We start from the raw sequence: 19,107 nt of genomic DNA on the forward strand, positions 1-19,107 counted from the left end.
GGCAGCTCAAGGGCAAGTGCGTGGTCATGTGAATGCCCTCCCGTGTCCCCTGCCACCTCACCTCCCCTCTTCCCCGTGAAACCCGCCGCCGTCAGGGCAGCTCAAGGGCAAGTGCGTGGTCATGTGAATGCCCTCCCGTGCCCCCTGCCGCCTCACCTCCCTCTTCCCCGTGAAACCCGCCTCCGTCAGGGCAGCATGTAAGAAGCCCACATGTTAACTATCGCATTTTGACCGAGACGTGCCCTATTGTCCTTCAGAGGGCATTCCGCACACCGACAATAAGCCCCCCTCCGGAACCAGGGAATCCGCCAGACGGTTCAACGAAAACCCGCGTGCCCGGCGTGGCAGGGGGCTGAGAGCGCCCGCAGCCTCTGTGGCCTCGTGTGTGTGCCGCCAGGAGTGGAGCGAGGGAGGGAGGGACTGCCCCTGCATGTGTGTCCAAGCATGTTCACCTGGGGCTGCGGGTCCACCACAGACCAGCCTTTCCTCTGCTCAGCAGCCGGTGCCGTCCTGGGGGAGGGGGCGGGAGAGGAGGGGAGAAGCCAGGCCAAAGTTGCTTTCTTCATGGTTCTTTAACTGGACTGAAACCTCATGCCTCCCCCAGATGCTCACGCCCGCTGACCTGTGAGCCCCGAGGGGTGCCCCCACCTCCCTGGGCCGCAGGGGGAGGCTCCGGTTCAGCCTTCCAGAGGATTTCTGTTCACGTGCAGTGCGGGCCCAGGATGCCTGCCCGGGAGAGCGCTGTGGGGTTTGAGCGTGGACACCGCGACGTACGAACCCCACGGCACTGCTACCCTCGGAGGGTTTCACATGCGAAGTTTCCTTCCTTTAACCCAGGAGGGGGGCACCCCTGCCAGCCTCAGAGTTTAAACACAAGCGACTCACTTCGCTGTGGTAGGCGTCCTGTCCGCCCGTGGCTGTCTCTGTAGGTGACGGCCGGGGAGGCCAGCGCACATGGCCTTCTAGGTGGCCCATCGGGAGTGCACACCTCGCCCCTCACGGATGTACTTGGGACGGAGATGCCCCTCAGTACACTGCGTTCCTGGGAAACGCCTCCGAGGAGCACACGTCTCCCGGTCCCATCAGAAACGCCTCCGAGGAGCAGTGCAGGCAGGGCCCCCTCTCTCTCCTCATGATCTGCGTGCGCCCTAGTCCTTCAGCCCGATCGTGGCCGTGCTGGCCCCTGCCCGGCGGGTGCACGGGGCGGGCGGTGGGGCCGAGGCTGCCGGTCTAGCTCTCTGCCGTCGGAGTCTGGTTTGGCTCTGCTTCCTGAAAAGCCCCACTGATGGAGCCCAGTGCTCCCGTTGGCTCCCATCAGCATAGCCCAGCCCCTGACTCAGTCTCCTCTCAGCAGTCCTCCCGCCGCCCGCCTGGCAGCAGACGTGGCCCCCGCAGCCTGCTGTGGGCAGCAGCGGGCAGAGGTGTCCCGTGTGGGGCGACTGCACCCTCTGGCTCCTCTCCCTGCACCTGCCCCCGGAGCAGGCCTACCTGCAGCACTGGCGCCCCCCCTCCTGCTCTCACCAGACCCTAAGTCAGCCTTCCTGGGGGATTTCCTCCCGTGGTCTCACCCCCTGTTCTAATGACTCCCCACCCCCCCTACCCGCCCCGGGGACGGGTCAGTGAGTGTGAGGTGCTCTGAGAACCCATGGCGCTGACCTCCCACCTGAGCAGGGAGGGTGTGGGAGGGCCTGGGCGGCAGCAGGGCCCAGAGCTGGCCAGGCCTCTTCGTGTCATCAGGGATGCCCTCCTGCGGGCTGTCCGGCTCTGGGGCTGTCCCACCGCCGTCACAGGGAGAGCTACTTGGTGGGTTTTTAGGACAGTTGTCTTTCAACCTGTGTCTACCTGTTTTCTGTTTCTATTCTCAGAGAAATGCTATCCATTTTTAATGTGGCTCTGGGTCAGGTGGCCAAAGAAGCAGCACTTCCTGGCCAGAAGGGGCCTCGAGGCCTGGGCGGGCTCTGTGCTGGCACGAGCCGGTGTCGCCACGCGGGCCTGCCCCAGCTTCCCGGCGAGCGCCCCTGTCAGCGTCCTCTCCTGCTGACCGTGGGCTTGCTGTTGCCTCCCAGGCCGGGCCGTGGGTTTAGGTGTTCAGGCTTCATCTCTGTGGGGGACACACGCTGGTTGGAAACCTGGTCTTGTTCCCAGGAAGCCCGCGGGGCCTCAGCCGTGGTCTGTGCTCCGAGGTCCCTGCGGGCGCAGGGAACTGACAGGAGCGCTGCTGCGGCCACCGGCCTCTCAGGGCCCCGTGACTCAGGCTGAGGAGTCACCTCCGTGAGGCCAGGCGGTGTCAGCAACGGCGGGCGGTGGGTTCCGGAGGGTGCGGCCTCCATTGCACACAGGCAGGAGTGTAGGCCAGACAGTGAGCCAACAGCTCCGGATGGCGCTCGGCTGCGCTCTGGAAAGAAGCATGGGCTCCATGCTTTCCCTCCATCCCGCCGGCCCTCCCTCCATCCAGTGACAAGCCATGGGCGTGCCCTGGGCATGCATGCAATACAGCAAGACCAACCAGAGCAATATTGAATTGTTCATCAGATCAAAATTATATATATATATATAAACACATATACTTTATCTTCCTGCATTTTTGAAATATAAAGTAGTGCATTGTACATATCCATAAGCTAGTATATTTGTTTCACGGTTTGTAATGTTTCAGAATTGCTCATTCTTTGTAGAACAAACAATATATTAAATATTTTAAAAGTTGCTTTGTGATAATTTTTTTCAAAATTTGTAATGTGTGGCTATTACATAAGCTATCTGGAAATACCCACAACTCACGGGACACGTAGGCTCTCGAAGCTCCACCCGGGAACGCAGTGCCCACAGAGCACTGTGGGCAGAGCACTGGTAGAGCATGACTTTTATACCTGGGGGATGTCTATGTGTTTATTTATATTTAAGGTGTATTTATTGTTCCAGTTCCATTATCCGTCATATTTTAATTACTCTTCAATTATAAAAATCACCCTTGCATTCAGATTTCCAGCTGCCAGTGATGTTCTGAAAATAATGAAACATTAAAATAAAGCTTTCGTTCTGACACCCTGCTGGGAGACAGTGGTTTCTTATTCTTCAGGGTGCGGCCTGTCTTTGGTGGCCATGACCTCGTTCCCACAGCTGCTCCTCTGTGACTGGACCACGGAAAAGACCGCCTGGCTCTGTGTGAGCCTTGGGTGGCCACCGCAGTGGCCCTGCACTGTTCCCGGGCGTCCCGTCGCCCCTGCCACGGCTGACAGGATGCTCCAGCCAGGCTCATAGCAGGAGGGCCCGCCTCCCCGCCAGGGCCAGACTCTCCAGGGGGGCGGACCCAGCACTGCTCCTGGGCTCTGGTCTGCTGGACGCCCTTGGTCCTTGCCCCCTTTTCTCAAGGCTAACACAGCAAAGCAAGTCAACAATTATAAGCAAAGCAAAATCATTCCCGGGCCATTGAGGAGCGAGGTGACCGTGGCAGGATCCGAACCTCACTGTACTGCAAATGAGGATTGTTCACCTCTGCTGGTGGTCAGCCCTGGGCAGTACATTAACTCATTGTACGCCATAAGCATCTATAGACGCTTGTGGGGGTGGCTTCCGTTTTGGACGAGTGGCAGTTACCTGGTGATGAGCGCAGAGCACTCGGAGCTGTCCTGTGGAGCGGGCAGTGCGGAGTTAACCGGTGCAGCTGCAGCGCCAGCCAGACGCACTCCTCCCCTCCGCTCTGCGCTCTGCGCTCTGCGCTCTGCGAGCTTCTTGAACAGCTCCCAGCCTTGCTCCCAGCAGCTCCCCGCCCCAGGCCATTACTGGCCAGGACTGCTTCTCCATTTAGCAGGTCATTTCAATCGCCAGCCCATTAGGTCCCGTTAGAGGACATCCTGCCGTGCTCATCAAGCTTTAATGTGCAAACAAAGCACTTGAGGACCTTGTGCTTCAGCAGAGCCCAGTCAGAGGCCTGGCGGCCTGGAAGCCTGCATTCCTAGTGGCTCCCAGGCGGTGCTGATCCTATGGTCCGCGGACCGCCCCTTGGGTAGCCAGGCTGCAGTCTAGCACACCAACTGCAGGCCGTGGAAACGCCTGGGGGAGCCTCCAAACCTATTGCTATCCAGACTCCACCCAGAAATCATGACTCAGCAGGCCTGGAATGTGGCTTTGGCTTCGGGGTATTTCCTAGTTCCTGGTGATGAAATGTGGAATAAACTTTGAGTACAGATGCTGTTAGCCAAGTTTAATATGGGATGCCAGCCAGCTCCTGGGAGGTTGCTTATTAAATGGGGTTCCCCTTTAATAAATGTTTCCCAGGCAGCAAATTGGTGGAATTGGTGTGAGGGGTCCCAGGCCCCTCTATGTATAGCATCTTCCAATATCGGTGTGCAGAAAAAAGTATGGCAGAGCTGCTGTCACCACACCACTCCAAGTGTGGGGTAACTTCACTGGTCTTAGGCCTAAGCCCCAAACTGTCTGGAATGTTCCATCCTTATGTGGCCCAATTCCAGCATGGCCCATGCACCATCCTGGGCTCTGCAGACTTGCTGTTGCTCTGGGTTCCGTGAATGAGGGTCAGCTGTGACCTGGGCAGCTGCTCTGTCCTGCCACCATCCTGCTTCAGACAGGGCAGGACCACACCTGCCTTCCTATTTTCACAGCATGGAATTGCTCTGTCACTTTCCCGTTCCATCACCGTTTTTTAGCTAAAAGAGGCCCCTGCCCTCCCCAGTCTTTCACAAGTTATTGGTGACCCAGAGAGGCAGACATCTGCCTCAGGTATTTTAATATAACTTCTACAGTGATAAGGACAATAGTTATCAATATTGCTGTTTTATTGATTTGCTCTTATAATTCCTCACACTCCCTTTGCCTCAAGCAAATGGAGGGGTTTAGCCTGAGGGCAGGAACACAAGGAAACCACCAGTTTTCACTGAACTTCTATCAGGTGGGAGATCTGGGGGTCCTGAACATCTGCAGAGCTAGGGCCAGTCATGATGAATGTGGGGTCAGCCTTCTGCAGGCTTTTTATTAGGGACAACAAAAGGATGTACAGCAGGTAGGAAAGGTTATTGCCCTTGGGTCAAAGTCAGGTTTATGTTCTTTGTTATCTACCCCATAACAAGGGCACATTGACTTTCAAGGAGTCCCTCTTGAAAGTACCAAGGACCAAGTGCTCGTCAGCACTAAGCACACATGTGTGCGCACGCATGAAGTACCCATCGGACACCACACAGGACCTGTGACAGCCCATGTGACAGCCACCGGTTAGTATCAGGAACTCAGGAGGACAAGGACATGGGCTTGGTTTAAGTTGTCATTGTCACTGTAACACTGGCATCATACAGGACTTCTGGCCAAGATGGTGGCATAGGTCAACATGGTGCTTGCCTCCTCCCACAACCACATCAAAATCACAACTTAACTACAGAACAACTATCATTAAGGACCACCTAAAATCTGGCTGAATGGAAGTCCTACAACTAAAAAATTAAAGAAGAAGCACATCGAGACTAGTAGGAGGGATGGAGGGGTGGAATGGGCTGGTCCCTCACCCACATGTGGCAGATAGAAATCAAGAGGGATACCTCAGCTGCGGAAGTCCCTTCTGAGGAGTGAAGGGGTCCCAGACCCACACCAGGCACCTTAGCCCAGGGTTCCAGTGCCAGGAAGAGAAGTCCCTGTAACTTTGGGCTGTAAAAACCAGTGGGAATTGTGGCTGAGTCCCAGGCAGTTCCTCTTACAGGGTCCGCACATGGACTTACTCAGAGTCACTCCCTCTGAGCGCCAGCGTTGGGACAGCAGCTTGAAGGGTAGGGGAGACATATGGGGAGAAACGGAATTGTTTGGCATCAGGGAAAAAGCTGGAGAGGCAGCTTTCTCCCAGACATAAGTGCTGGCAGAGGCCACTGTCCCTTTGATGAGTGCTTCCCCCCACACAGCCAGCAGACAGGAGCCATACTTGAGATTTGAGATTTCATCAACTTGATTCACACTGTTTGCCCCACCTTGGTGATTCCCTGAGACCCCACCCCTCCAACTTTTGGGCCTATCAAGCTGCTTCCAGTGGCTTTACCATGGGAATAGCCCTTTTGGCTCATGCTTCAGATTTTCCTAAAAGCTCTCAATCAAGGAGCATATGGCCTCAGTGAGCCCTGTACCTCTCACTAAGTGGCTTTAGGCCCAGCATTAGCAGCATCTTACCTTGGTTCACAGCTTGGCCTTACCTGGGCACCTCCAAGCCCGGCACAAGAAGCAGCTATCTGCAGATTGCTTTGTAGCTTATTCCAGGTTGTCCCCAGTAGAACAAAAGTGGTAGCTGATATTGACCTGCACCTCCCAGGAGGTCCCAGAACCAGACCACATCTAAGCGACACACTCAAGGGGTGGGCTCAGTGAGCACCAGAGCCCTGCTGAAGTAAGTCCTGCTCTGTGCTGTGGGTCCCCACACATCTAATCCTCCAAGATGATTGGAGATAGGTGGTCAGTGGCCACAGCCATCCTTATAGCTGATTGGCCTGGGTAAATCCCTCCCATTGATGTGCTAATAGCAATCAAGACACAACTACAATAGGAGGTTATGCAACCCACACGGGGTGGGGGGGGGTGCACACCTCAAGTGCCCAGCAGAAGTGATCAGGGAGACTGTGCCACTGTGCCCTACAAGGACACCTATTACATTAGGCCATGGTACCAAGCCTGGGAGACATAACAGCTCTACATAACACACAGAAACAAGCACAGGGAGGTGGCCAAAATGAGGAGACAAAGAAACAAGGCCCCAATGAAACAATACAACAAAACTCCAGAAAAAGAACTCAGCAAAATGGAACTAAGCAATCTACTAGATGCAGTATTCAAAACACTGCTTATAAGGATGATCAAGGAACCTAGTGAGGACCTCAACAGCATAAAAATAACCAGTTAGAAATGAAGGCTACGCTAATGGAAATAAAGAATAATTTACAGGGGATCAACGGTAGAGTAGATGAAGCTGAAAATCAAATTAGTGATTTGGAATATGAGGAAACAAAACAAAACAACAACAACAAAAAGCCAGCCAATCAGAATACCAAAAAGAAAAATGAATTTTAAAAAAAAAGATAGTGTAAGGAGCCTCTGGGACAACTTCAAGTGTACCAGCATTTGCATCATGGGGGCACGAGAAGGAGAAGAGAGAGCAAGAAATTGAAAACCAATTTGAAAAAATGACAGAAAAAACTTACTTAGCCTGGTGAAGGACATTGACATGTAAGTCCAGGAAGTATAGAGAGCCCCAACAAGAAGAACCCACAGAGACACACACTAAGACACATTATAATTAAAATGCAAATGATTAAAGACAAATAGAGTATCTTAAAAGCAGCAAGGGAAAAGTAGCTAGTAACCTACAAGGGAGCTCCCCTATGACTGTCAACTGATTTCTCAGCAGAAACTTTGCAGGCCAGAAGGGAGTGGCAAGAAATATTTAAAGTGATGAAAAGCAAGAACCTACAACCAAGATTACTCTACCCAGCAAAACTATCATTTAGAGTTGAAGGTCAGATAAAGAGCTTCCCAGACAAGGAAAAGCTAAAGGAGTTCATCACCACCAAACCAGTATTATATGAAATATTAAAGGGTCTTCTTTAAGAAGAAAAGGAGATATAGATTATGAACAATAAAATGGCAATAAATACATATTTATCAATAATTGAATCAACAAACAAAATGAACAAGCAGAACAGAAACAGACTCATAGATACAGAGAACTTTTTGTTGGTTACCAGGTGGGCGGGGGATTGGGGGTTGACAAAAAAGGTGAAGGGATTAAGAATCACAAACTAGTTGTTACAGAACAGTCATGGGGAGGTAAAGTACAGCATGGGGAATACAGTCAATAGTATCTTAATAACTATGTGTGGTGCTGGATGGGTGTGAGATTTATTGGGATAATCACGTATTAAGTTACGTAATGTCTGGCCACTGGGGTGTACAGAAAATAAAAAATAAGTAATAATAATAATAATAAACTGGCACTATCCTATATAATAAAAGAGAAACATGCAAATTAACCATCCCTCTGCTATGCTCAAGCCATGCCCATCAGCCACTCCCACCAGCCAATCAGGAGCGAGTATGCAAATTTACCCAACTAAGATGGCAGCAGCAACGGAGCTGGAGCAAGCAGGAGGCTTGGGTTGCCCCCGGCGATGGAGGAAGCCAAGCTTCCAGCCTGCCCTGGCCAGCCCTGGGCTACTCTCAAGGCTACAAAGTTTCAATTATAAATGATAAATAAATCCCACCAAAAAAAGGAGAGGCTGGGAGCTTGGGTCACCAGGGGGTGTGGCCAGCCTGAAAACAGCCCTCAGCCCCTCATCAAGGCTGGCCAGGCACCCCAGCGGGGATCTCCACCCTGAAGGGAGGGGTGGGGACCCCTACCATGAAGGGGGTGTGGCCAGCCTGAAAACAGCTCTCAGCCCCTCACCCACACTGGCCAGGCACCCCAGCAGGACACCCACACTGGCCAGGCACCCCAGAAGGACCCCCAGCCAGGCACCCCAGCAGGACACCCGCCAGGGCAAACCAGCCGGCCCCCACCTGTGCACCAGGCCCCTATCCTATATAATAAAAGGGTAATATGCAAATTGACCCTAACAGCAGAACAACTGGGAATTACTGATCACTATGACACACACTGACCACGAGGGGGCAGACGCCCAATGTAGGAGCTGCCCCCTGGTGGTCAGTGCACTCCTACAGGGGGAGCTCTGCTCAGCCACAAGCCAGGCCGATGGCTGCCAGCACAGCGGTGGTGGCAGGAGCCTCTCCTTCCTCCTCAGCAGCACTAAGGATGTCTGACTGCAGCATAGGCCTGCACCCTCTGGCAAGTGGACGTCTCCCGAGGGATCCCGGGCTGCCAGAGGGATGTCTGATTGCCAGCTTAGGCCCCATCCCTCGGGGAGCAGGCCAAAGCCAGCAGGTGGACATCCCCTGAGGGGTCCCAGACTGTGAGGGGGCACAGGCCGGGCTGAGGGACCCTGCTGAGTGCACAAATTTTTGTGCACCAGGCCTCTAGTGCAGCTATAAAGCTGGTATGTTGAAAGCCCCGACTTTGGCCCTGCTATTTCCTCTGCTCAGAAATCCCTTCTTTCTGTGTCCCTATCGCATCCCTGCTTATTAAAACATTTTCCTATATTAGGGCCACCATCCAATGAACTCCTCTATAAAGCCTTCCCAGTCATTTGAATCAAAAGGATTCTCACAATCTTCAGGATTCCTCTTGATTCTTGTTTTCCTACCCTTTATGGCTCTTCCAACGTGTTTCGTTTTGCTAACATGTTTCTTGCTTATATGCCGATTTGTTTCATACTATTTAACTGGAAATCATGGCTGAGCCCTCTTGGCGCTGTGGACCAGTAAGTACCCTGTAAACACTTGTTAGAATGAGCAGCGAACCCCATCTAAACACTCATGGTGGGATTCAGAGCAGCTCTCCAAACATGCCCATCCTGCCCCCATGGCACTTCCTGGCACCCTCATTGTGGAGTCGGATCTGGCCTCTCTGGCTGAGGAGTGTGAGTGAAGACAACATTTCATTGCCAACAGGCCGCCAAGGTTCTCCTCTCCTTCACAGGAGCAGCAACGCTCCGGACAGTGGTGGCTCCATCAACACGTGTCTCAGAGCATGGAGGAGGGTGGGAGGGGGCAGAGCTCCCTGGGGCTGGCAGTGGATACATAGCCAGAGGAGAAATACCTGTGTTGCTGGGTCTGGTTGGTATGGTAATGTAACCCACTTTATCTTAACCAACAGACTCTCTCTGGTTTGTAATCTCAAACTGTAGCATTTCCTTTCTGTCACTGTTTTCCTCTTAAGTAACAAATAACAAAATATATACAGTACAAATAAATACAGTGCTACTATAAAGGATAAGTTCTTGAGAACATGCCAGAGTCAGACTTGTAAATTAGTTTGTTATCCTCTTTGACAACTCATTATTTTTTTAAGCATTTTCAAATTTAGGCTGAGTAGTGTCAATTAAAAATGAATTAGATTACAGAAAATATGCTATCAATTTGGCTTAATTGGCTGACAATTCTTCCAGCATCTTGCCTTTGCCCAAAAAGTCAGCACCGTTCAAGATGTAGTTGCGTGAGTTGTGTAAACAGTTTCTGTATTCAAGGGTTAACATAAAAAATTTCAAACCTGTAAAGAATTTTTGTGAGTTCATTTGAGCCAAACCATCGACAATTGTGAGGAAGCAGAATCTCAACATATGGAGATAGTGCTCCGGAGAATGGCGGCTTTTCATTACAATCATTTTTTATACATTACAATCAAAGGAGGAGATGGAGGTGGGTTACATGAAGTCCACTGGTGATAGATTAGGGAGGTGGGAGAAAGCAAATTGGGGAAAACTCTGGGATTGGATAAAACGTAAAATGATAAGACACATGCTTCTTTTCCTTAGGTGGGTGCAGGATAGTTAACAGACAACAATTAACATAATAACAGTAACAATGAAGGAATTTGTGTCTCTGTCCTGGAGCCCAGGACATTTGGTTGTGCCCTAAAGGGGCCAGAAAAAGGGAAGTTACACGTTGCCCTGACATTCCACAAGTATGTTATCTTAGATGCGAAAAGACAATATGCTCAGTAAAGATGGAAGTTGACCTTTGCCAGGGAAGATACTGGCCTAAGACATATCTACCGGCTATAAACTGATTTTTAATGAAAGGTTTTAATTTCAGACCATCCTTCGTGGTCACTTTAGGTCTCCTGAGTTTGCAAGACTGCCACGCAAGCCTTCCCTGAGTTAGTCAGGATAGCATGTAGCCCTTTTTCGTCCACACAAGACAAAGATAATTAGTGTCAGAATTTGCAAATTAGGTTTAGAATAAATTCTTAAAAGTAACTGGCTCTCACAGAAGTCCCACTGGAAACCTCACAGTTGAGTCCAACTTCGCAACAGCCGTTCCAGAGCCCCTGGGCCTGTGCCTGTCCTCCAGGCGGTATTCTGTCCACCCATACCTGTCCTCTGGGCTAGCACATGCTCCTGCTTTGGTACATGCGTTCTAGTGTTTGTTAAAGTGTATATTTTTTTCCTTTGTATGTCTAACTCATGACTCAATGAAGTCTACAAGCAGAGACAAAATAGTAGCAAAATACTAAACTTATAATGTCCTAAGCACTTGGAATCTCTGCGAACGGTGAATCTGTGGATCTGTGAGCATGATCATTTTTGAAGACAGGAATCTCTTTCCCAACCAGGAAAACAGATGTTTGGGGAATAAGATGAAAATGTCTCATGATGTGGTCTGAGTCTGGATTCCTCGTGCCAGCGAATGGCTCTTTGAGAAAGCTTCTCAATTCACCCACCTCTCACCATCACCAGTAAGCCAACCAGGTCTCCTTGTATAACAGATCAAATGCAATATAATGGTTTTAAATGTGAAATTAATGAAATGCTGTTAAAGAGAAAAATACACGACAAATTCTATTTTTTGTCGCAGAAAGAGACACAAGTCACCATTACACAGAAGCCAATAAGACCAAATTCAAAGCTTATTACAGATGTCCTCAGCGAGGAAGCACAATGGGCTTTTGGTTAAAATTCCGTTATTTGTTGTTGGATATCACACACTATCGATGGCCTCCCATGGGGAAGAGCAGTGGCCAGTGCGTTAGTGTTTTCTGATTCTGTGTCACACCTGAATCAGCTCAATACATACCGGTGGCACGTGTGAGGGTCAGCAGAGAATCCACGCTAGAGGAGATGCCTGAACCTTGTCCTTCGTTTAACATGTGACGATTTTGTAAGAGGTGATATGCTCAGCAGAGGGAACACTGGGCTGCCCTGGAGTACTAATGGGGACTGGTGATGACTGGAATGGAAAGGGGGAGGTTTTATGAATGTAAAATCATGTACAGCCCAATCTCCAGAGCAGCAGTTGGTTAACAATATGCCTCTTGATCTATGTTTTTACAAAATATACTCGTATTGATTTTTAGAGTGAGAGGAAGGGAGAAGGATAGATAGAAACATCAATGAGAGAAAAACAGTGTCGGTTGGCTACGTCCTGCACACCCCCTACTAGGGATCAGGCCTGCAACCCGAGCATGTGGCCTGATAGGAAAACCTGACCCCTTGATTCATAAGTCGACTCTAAGCCACTGAGCCACACTGGCTGGGCCTGCTTGTTGATCTTGATCTGTGGTTCAAGAAAACAGTAAATATAATCACATCAAGACCAGCAGTATTTTGTCTCTGTGCTTAGAAAAAGTGGAGGGGCAGGATATTGAACATGCTGGTTTTCAGCACTGAGTATGTTGACCATTGACAGGAAATGCTCTTACCAAGTTTTTGACATTAAAGATAAGTTAAACTATTTTTTTTAAAGTTTTCATTGATTTCAGAGAGGAAGGGAAAGGGAGAGTTAGAAACATCAATGAGAAGGAATCACAGATCAGCTGCCTCCTGCACGCCCCCTACTGGGGATCGAGCCCACAACCTGGGCAGGTGCCCTGACCAGGAATCAAACAGTTACCTCCTGGTTCATAGGTCGATGCTCAAGTACTGACTATTTTCTTTTCGAAAATGATGTCAGTAGCAGCGATCAAGTGACATATTTTGGGGACACACTGAGTACCCCAACAGGCCTGAACCCATGACTTCAGGCCAAGATAGTATAATTATTTTTTTACATTAACGGTAGTGTATTGCGTGAGCTTATTTTATTGAATATAACTGCAAAATCTCAAATAATAGTTACTTAGACAACATAGACTTTTATTCTCTGTCACGTGAAAAGGGTTCATTGGCGTCATGAAATCATGAGAGATCCACATTCATTAGATAATTTTGCTCTACTTCCCTAGGACATGGGATGCATCCTCATGGCCCACAATGGCTGCTGGAGCTCCAGCCATCAGATCCTCTGCATGGTGTAGTAAGAGGATGGGAATGGATACTCCAAAGCATGTCTGTGGAGCCCTCAAGCAGAGCTTATTTACGTTACTGCTGCTAGTGGCCAGGGAGACTCAGACAAGACTCTCTTTTCACCTGTGACACAATGTGCTTATCTAGAAGTTGGGGCTGTTATTAAGAAGGGGAAATAGGTCTTGAGAGGCATCTGACTTTTAAAATGTAGGTTTTATTATTATTCAGATGTGGTGAGACCCACAGGTCAGGAGATGACACCATGGAAAAGGTGATTTGTTAGACTCGTAGATTTTAAGAGGAGGCTCATGCCAGGCCACGCCATGGGGGGCACATGAGGAAGCACCAGGGGCAGAGGGAGATGGGTTCTGTGGGCTAGCACCTCTAGTGTGATTTTTGTGGGAAGGAATGAGCATGAGGCAGGGTGGGTAGACTCCGGATTGTCCAGAATGAGTAATTTCAGAGGCTCTGGGCACAGGGGCCAGCCTTGGTCATCTGGGACCTGGCCTTGGGTAAGGAGGGCAGGGGGATAGTGAGCCCGAGTGAGAGAGCCCCAGAGAGGAGGGCATTGGGAATGGGCTGTGCACTGGTTTCAACTGACAGCATGCTTATAGGCGACTCTTACTACTACTTGATAATGAATTGTAGGCATTGGAAATGGTTGCTATGGCAATGGGTTGGAAGTAGGTGGGATCATTTTTAAGAAGAAGAATTCTAGATCATCTGAAGGAGAAGAGACACACTTAGGCTCCCGTTGTCTAACTCTGCACTGACACGTAATTTTAGCTTGCATTTGAAATCGTTTATGCAGTATCTGCTTTATGATGCACTATCCAGAGAAGATATGTAAGCCCAGCCTTTGTCTAAGTCCACGTAATTCCAGGGCCAGACAATTTTCCTACCGAGTATCAGCAAGTTCCCAGATGTCAAATAATCAGAAACATAGAAAATGAAGACATGGTCAGCACACTGGCCCCTGTCATGGAATGGCTCAGCTATCAGCAGCTTCCCAATATTTCCTGTTTCTAAATTTGTTTAGAAAAATAAAGCAATGTCATGGTCTAAATAATTTAAAACTATATCCAAATGCTGAAAAAGCACATGAAGAAACACTTTCTAAAGCCAAGTGAAATAAGCAATTAAATTAAGATCCCATTTGCTGTGATCTCTCCATTGACGCTTTTAACCTATGGCTTTTGAGTGTTATCTGCTCCTCAGCCAAAACCAGATGAAGCACTGAAAACAGTGTCCATTGAGAACTACCTTCTCGTTTCTGGTTCCATTTTCAGCCTTAGTACTCAGAACTGTCTGCCAGAGTGATCCACTATTTTCTGTCACTCATAATGAGTTGTCATTATGTTGAGTTAGGATTTTCCTATTTCGTAGAAATAGATGACCAATAGAGATATGGCTATGCATGAAACACAATGCACAGTTCAAGGCCTTTTGTTGTCTGTTCAGATTGAACAAGATCTTGTGAAGACATTAGGGGAGGTGGTCCATGGGGGGCACTGCTTCCGCAAGGCACAGAGCATCTCCCAGGGCCTGTGCACCAGTGCCACGGTCAAGGGGCATGTGTATCCCGACCACTCAGGGCACTCAAGTACGCCATGCTGTTGGGGTCCCTGTAAGTGTCCAGGACTGTTGGGTGGCAAGTCTTACACAGCAGTGTGTGTGTGGGGGGGTGGCACACCCATGCCCAAGCCCTTACCCTTCTTATCCCTCCCAAGGGTCTCCTTGGCCCCTTGTCAGTGATGTGTTGGGCCAGTTCCCACCGCATCACACGAACCCAGTTGGCCCATTTTCCCGACCCTGGGCTAAGGGAGTTGGAGTTGACACCTTGACAAACACCGCAAACCAGGATGTTTCTCTTTTCCTGGGTGGAGAGCTGGCCGCTGAGCCTGTGCCAGGACACCAGGCCTTCCCGTGGAGGCGGCGACTTCTGCCCCCTCTGAGACCTTCTCTGAGTGCTTCCTGCTCGCTGGGCTCAGTGTTATCCATCTTCCCTGAGGCCCGTCCCCACCGCCCTCCCGCCCATCAGTTACCAGCTTACTGCGAAATGCATCCTGAGCAGCTGCACTCTACCATGGTTTCAGAAAGCGATAATGCCGAGAGCTGTCAGTGGCGTGGTCAACACTGGTGTGACGTTTTGTAAACACTCTGGGAAGCATTCAAAGAGCTATGAAATATGTTGTAACCCAGTTGAGCTAACATTTCACATTAGGCATATCTGAAGCTAATCTGAAATATAAAAGGAAAAAAGCTTATGCCTAGAGATGTTCTTTTCAGTCTTAATTAGTGGAAGATCGGACACAAACTAAAAATCTGTGGTGTGTGTGCCATTAAATGCTGAGAAGCGATTTTCAGAACAGTCGGCCGAGGCGTGTCAATTCAAGTAAATTATCAAAGACAATTAAATTGGGTTCACTGAGTCAAGAGAGCGTGTCTTACACACTTTGGGGAAACATGCTGTAAAGGAAAGGCTTTTTGGCTAGTGCTCAGTTAAGCCAGGAAATTAAATTACCTGGATCGGTGGTAACTGACGGCTCTCTCACCTGAGGCTTATGGTCGCGTTATAAGGAGGAGCTCCGCGGCGCCAGTAGAGGCGGGCTGTCTTGGGGCGCTCCCGCCTGAGCGTGGCCGCGCGGACGGAGGCCCCTGTCCTCACCTGAGCCTGGGAATGACACCTTGGAGCTTGGGGGGTCTTTTAGAATTAAACAAGACCACAGAGGGAAAGACCCGGCACAGAGCTGTCACTCCAATGTCACCGCGAGGCGCGTCCGGCAGCGAGCACGCCGGGCGGGGAGAGAGGAGATGGTGCTCCATCCTCCATGTCTTTCTCTTTCCCAATCGCAAGGCGATGCTCCCTACCAAGCAGCTGGAACTGAACCAGAAGCTGCGGAGCTTTCATTGCTTTGCTCCCACCCTGTCCTTCTGGGTTAGGTTTCACGGCTTCCATCCTACTCCCTCCTGCCTCAGATCCGCGGTCGCTGCCATCACACGCCCCTCAAAACAGCTGCTCTCAGAAAGTGCTAGAGCTGGTGACCCGAGAGCCATGCCCCCTTCCATCAGAGATCCCTGAATTCTGGGAGAGGAGCGGGTGCTGGGGTCGGAGGGGCTCCCTTTTCTTGGCCTGTCCACCCCAGCCGCCTCCTCCAGCTGCCAGGCGGGGCGCCAGTGCCCTCGCTGAGGTCGGGCCTGCTGCCGGTCCCTGCCCGCCCGCATCAGCATGGCTGCGGGGCCAGGCCTGTGCTCAGCCGAGTGACAAGCCCCCAAGAGCAATGGCTTCTTGGGGTCTTCCTCTTCGCAACCAGGAACCCCGAACGGCTGCATCCGGGGCCCTGGGATGGCTCCTGGGGTCTCCGTCCTGGTGACATCCGTGGCTCCACCTCAGGGTTCAGGGGGGTCGGAGAGGCAGGGAGAGCAGCTGGCTGAGCCAGCCCCTTGGAAGGAGCTTTCTGGAAGGCGCACCTCATAGCCTGCCCTTACACTTTGTTGCCAGCACGGTCTGGCCTGGTTGGCCCCCCACCAGGGAAGTGAGAGGGCTTTGGTAGGCCTGGGCACGTGCCACCCACCGGCACTGTGTCCCGGAGGAACGAGGCACGCTTGTCTCTGTCCTTTCTGCTCTCCGGGGCCAGCCTGCACAGCTGCCTTGTCTGCCAGCCACCCTGCAGAGCCTGCTAACCCCAGGGGCGCATCACACAGAAGATCCTCCGTCCTAGCCCAGCTCTGCCTCCTGGTTGTGAGAAGGTCCCCGCCAGTGCAGGCCCTCCCTGCCCCGCAGGCGCTAGCCTCTGCTTATGCTCTGACCCTCAGCGGAGACCTTGGGTCTCATTGTTCCTCCCGACTTCCCAGCACTTCTCTGCTTGAGTGATGAGGGGGTGACTGAGAGGAAAAGGTCGGGAGCCCCTGGGTGCTGACCTGCACTATTTGCATTTTGCTGCTGCTGGCTGTGGAAAAATAAAGAACTTGGTGAAACTTCTTAAGCTTATGGTTTCTTAGGCATCTTTTAAACAAAAACCAAACTTTTATAGCAATTTCAAGCAAAACTATGCAATCATCAAAATGAAATGAGCATGACTGACGCAACGGGAAGGAGCTTTTCTCCCGTGTCTGCTCTCAGCCCTGCGCGGCCGGCTGGCCCACAGCAGATTGCGCGCTGTGCTGGCCCAGGTCTCCCGTCACCTTCCTCTCCCGTCGCTGCAAAAACCATGATTTCATAGCGCACCAGGCGCCATCTGGCCTCCATTCCTTCCCTGCTAAGGATCAATAAAGTTAATTTCCTCGGTACCGAGGGTATCAAAGACGTGAGTGAGGTTTCAAGGCAGATGTCATATCAGGTGATCCTCCAAAGGTTGCAGCTATGGCAACAATCAACTATTTCTCCCTCTACCTTCCCATCGTAGTGCGCCTCCGGGGCACGGCCCTGAATAAGAAACTTCCTAAGAGCACGAGAACTCAGAAAAGTAAAATGGTTGCTTGTCAGAGTTTGATTACAACTCAGGCAAGTTCTGTCCCCGACCAGGGAGGGTGTGTGTGTGTGTGTGTGGGGGGGGGGGGGGTGACAGCAGGCTCTCTCAGGAGCATCAGAATTTCACATCAGAATTTCTTGACTCAATTCCTTGAGACACCAATGACCACACACCATTTCTTCTTCTATATGAGTTGAGGGTCTCCTCAAAAAAAGCAGTGGGGGAAATGTAGGCGGCATTTCAGAATCACTTGTGTTTTTTAAAAAATATGTATGTTGTATTACATATGACTCCTCTCCCCTCCCATTGACTTCTTCTAGCTCACCCCTCCCCTGCCGCCTCCGCCCCGGACCCTCACCGCCATTGTGTTTTTTGTTTGTTTTTGTTGAATTGCATCATTTCCACACTGATAGGACAAGCCCTTCCATTCCCCCTCCTGCCCCAGAAGAAATGGCCCCTAGCTAAGGCCACTGGGTCCAGGGGTGCCTTAGGCCACAGGCTTTGCTGCTCAAGGTGCTGACAGCCCCTCTCATGTACCTGTGATTTACAGTTGCTCTCAACGTTGACCGTGACTTGAGTAACTTTCCTCTTCTGGCTCCTCTTCTGCCCATTGAACGAAATCAACTCTTTGCCTAGTGTCAGCAAACAGTTAGGGAAGTAAGCGCCTTAGTTCTGAAGAGCTCCACTTCCTAACTACACAGCCAGGATAGGCCATGTTACATGGTGATGACAAACAGCCCCAGAAGTCCGGTGCTTTAAACAGCAAGACCTGCTTCTCACCTGCTGCGTGCCGTCTGTCGTCTGTGCCTGAGCTGGGCGTGCTTCTGCTAGCGTCCGGGATGGATGCAGCCACACGGACATGCCTGTGCTTCTGATGGCGTCCGGGGATAGATGCAGCCACACGGACATGCCTGTGCTTCTGATGGCGTCCGGGGATGGATGCAGCCACACTGACATGCCTGTGCTTCTGCTAGCGTCCGGGGATGGATGCAGCCACACTGACATGCTTGTGCTTCTGCTAGCGTCCGGGGATGGATGCAGCCACACGGACATGCTTGTGCTTCTGCTAGCGTCCGGGATGGATGCAGCCACACGGAAATGCCTGTGCTTCTGATGGCGTCCGGGGATGGATGCAGCCACACGGACATGCCTGTGCTTCTGAGAGCGTCCGGGGATGGATGCAGCCACACGGACATGCCTGTGCTTCTGCTAGCGTCCGGGGATGGATGCAGCCACACGGACATGCCTGTGCTTCTGAGAGCGTCCGGGGATGGATGCAGCCACACGGACATGCCTGTGCTTCTGAGAGCGTCCGGGGATGGATGCAGCCACACTGACATGCCTGTGCTTCTGAGAGCGTCCGGGGATGGATGCAGCCACACTGACATGCCTGTGCTTCTGCTAGCGTCCGGGGATGAATGCAGCCACACTGACATGCTTGTGCTTCTGAGAGCGTCCGGGGATGGATGCAGCCACACGGACATGCCTGTGCTTCTGATGGCGTCCGGGGATGGATGCAGCCACACTGACATGCTTGTGCTTCTGAGAGCGTCCGGGGATGGATGCAGCCACACGGACATGCCTGTGCTTCTGCTAGCGTCCGGGGATGAATGCAGCCACACTGACATGCCTGTGCTTCTGAGAGCGTCTGGGGATGGATGCAGCCACACTGACATGCTTGTGCTTCTGCTAGCGTCCGGGGATGGATGCAGCCACACTGACATGCTTGAATTCCGCCACCACGGAGAGCGCTC

General features: G+C 51.3%; 1 long non-coding RNA gene across 1 annotated transcript; it reads left to right on the forward strand.

Annotated features, from left to right (window-relative positions):
- The first annotated feature begins 9 nt into the window (after positions 1-9).
- On the forward strand, positions 10-3,050 carry LOC132211788 (uncharacterized). The gene is made up of 2 exons (XR_009447561.1): positions 10-111; positions 206-3,050. It is a non-coding gene; the product is annotated as an uncharacterized LOC132211788 (long non-coding RNA).
- The last annotated feature ends 16,057 nt before the right edge of the window (positions 3,051-19,107 follow it).

Source organism: Myotis daubentonii, chromosome 11, assembly GCF_963259705.1.
Source record: "Myotis daubentonii chromosome 11, mMyoDau2.1, whole genome shotgun sequence".
NCBI lineage: Eukaryota > Metazoa > Chordata > Mammalia > Chiroptera > Vespertilionidae > Myotis > Myotis daubentonii.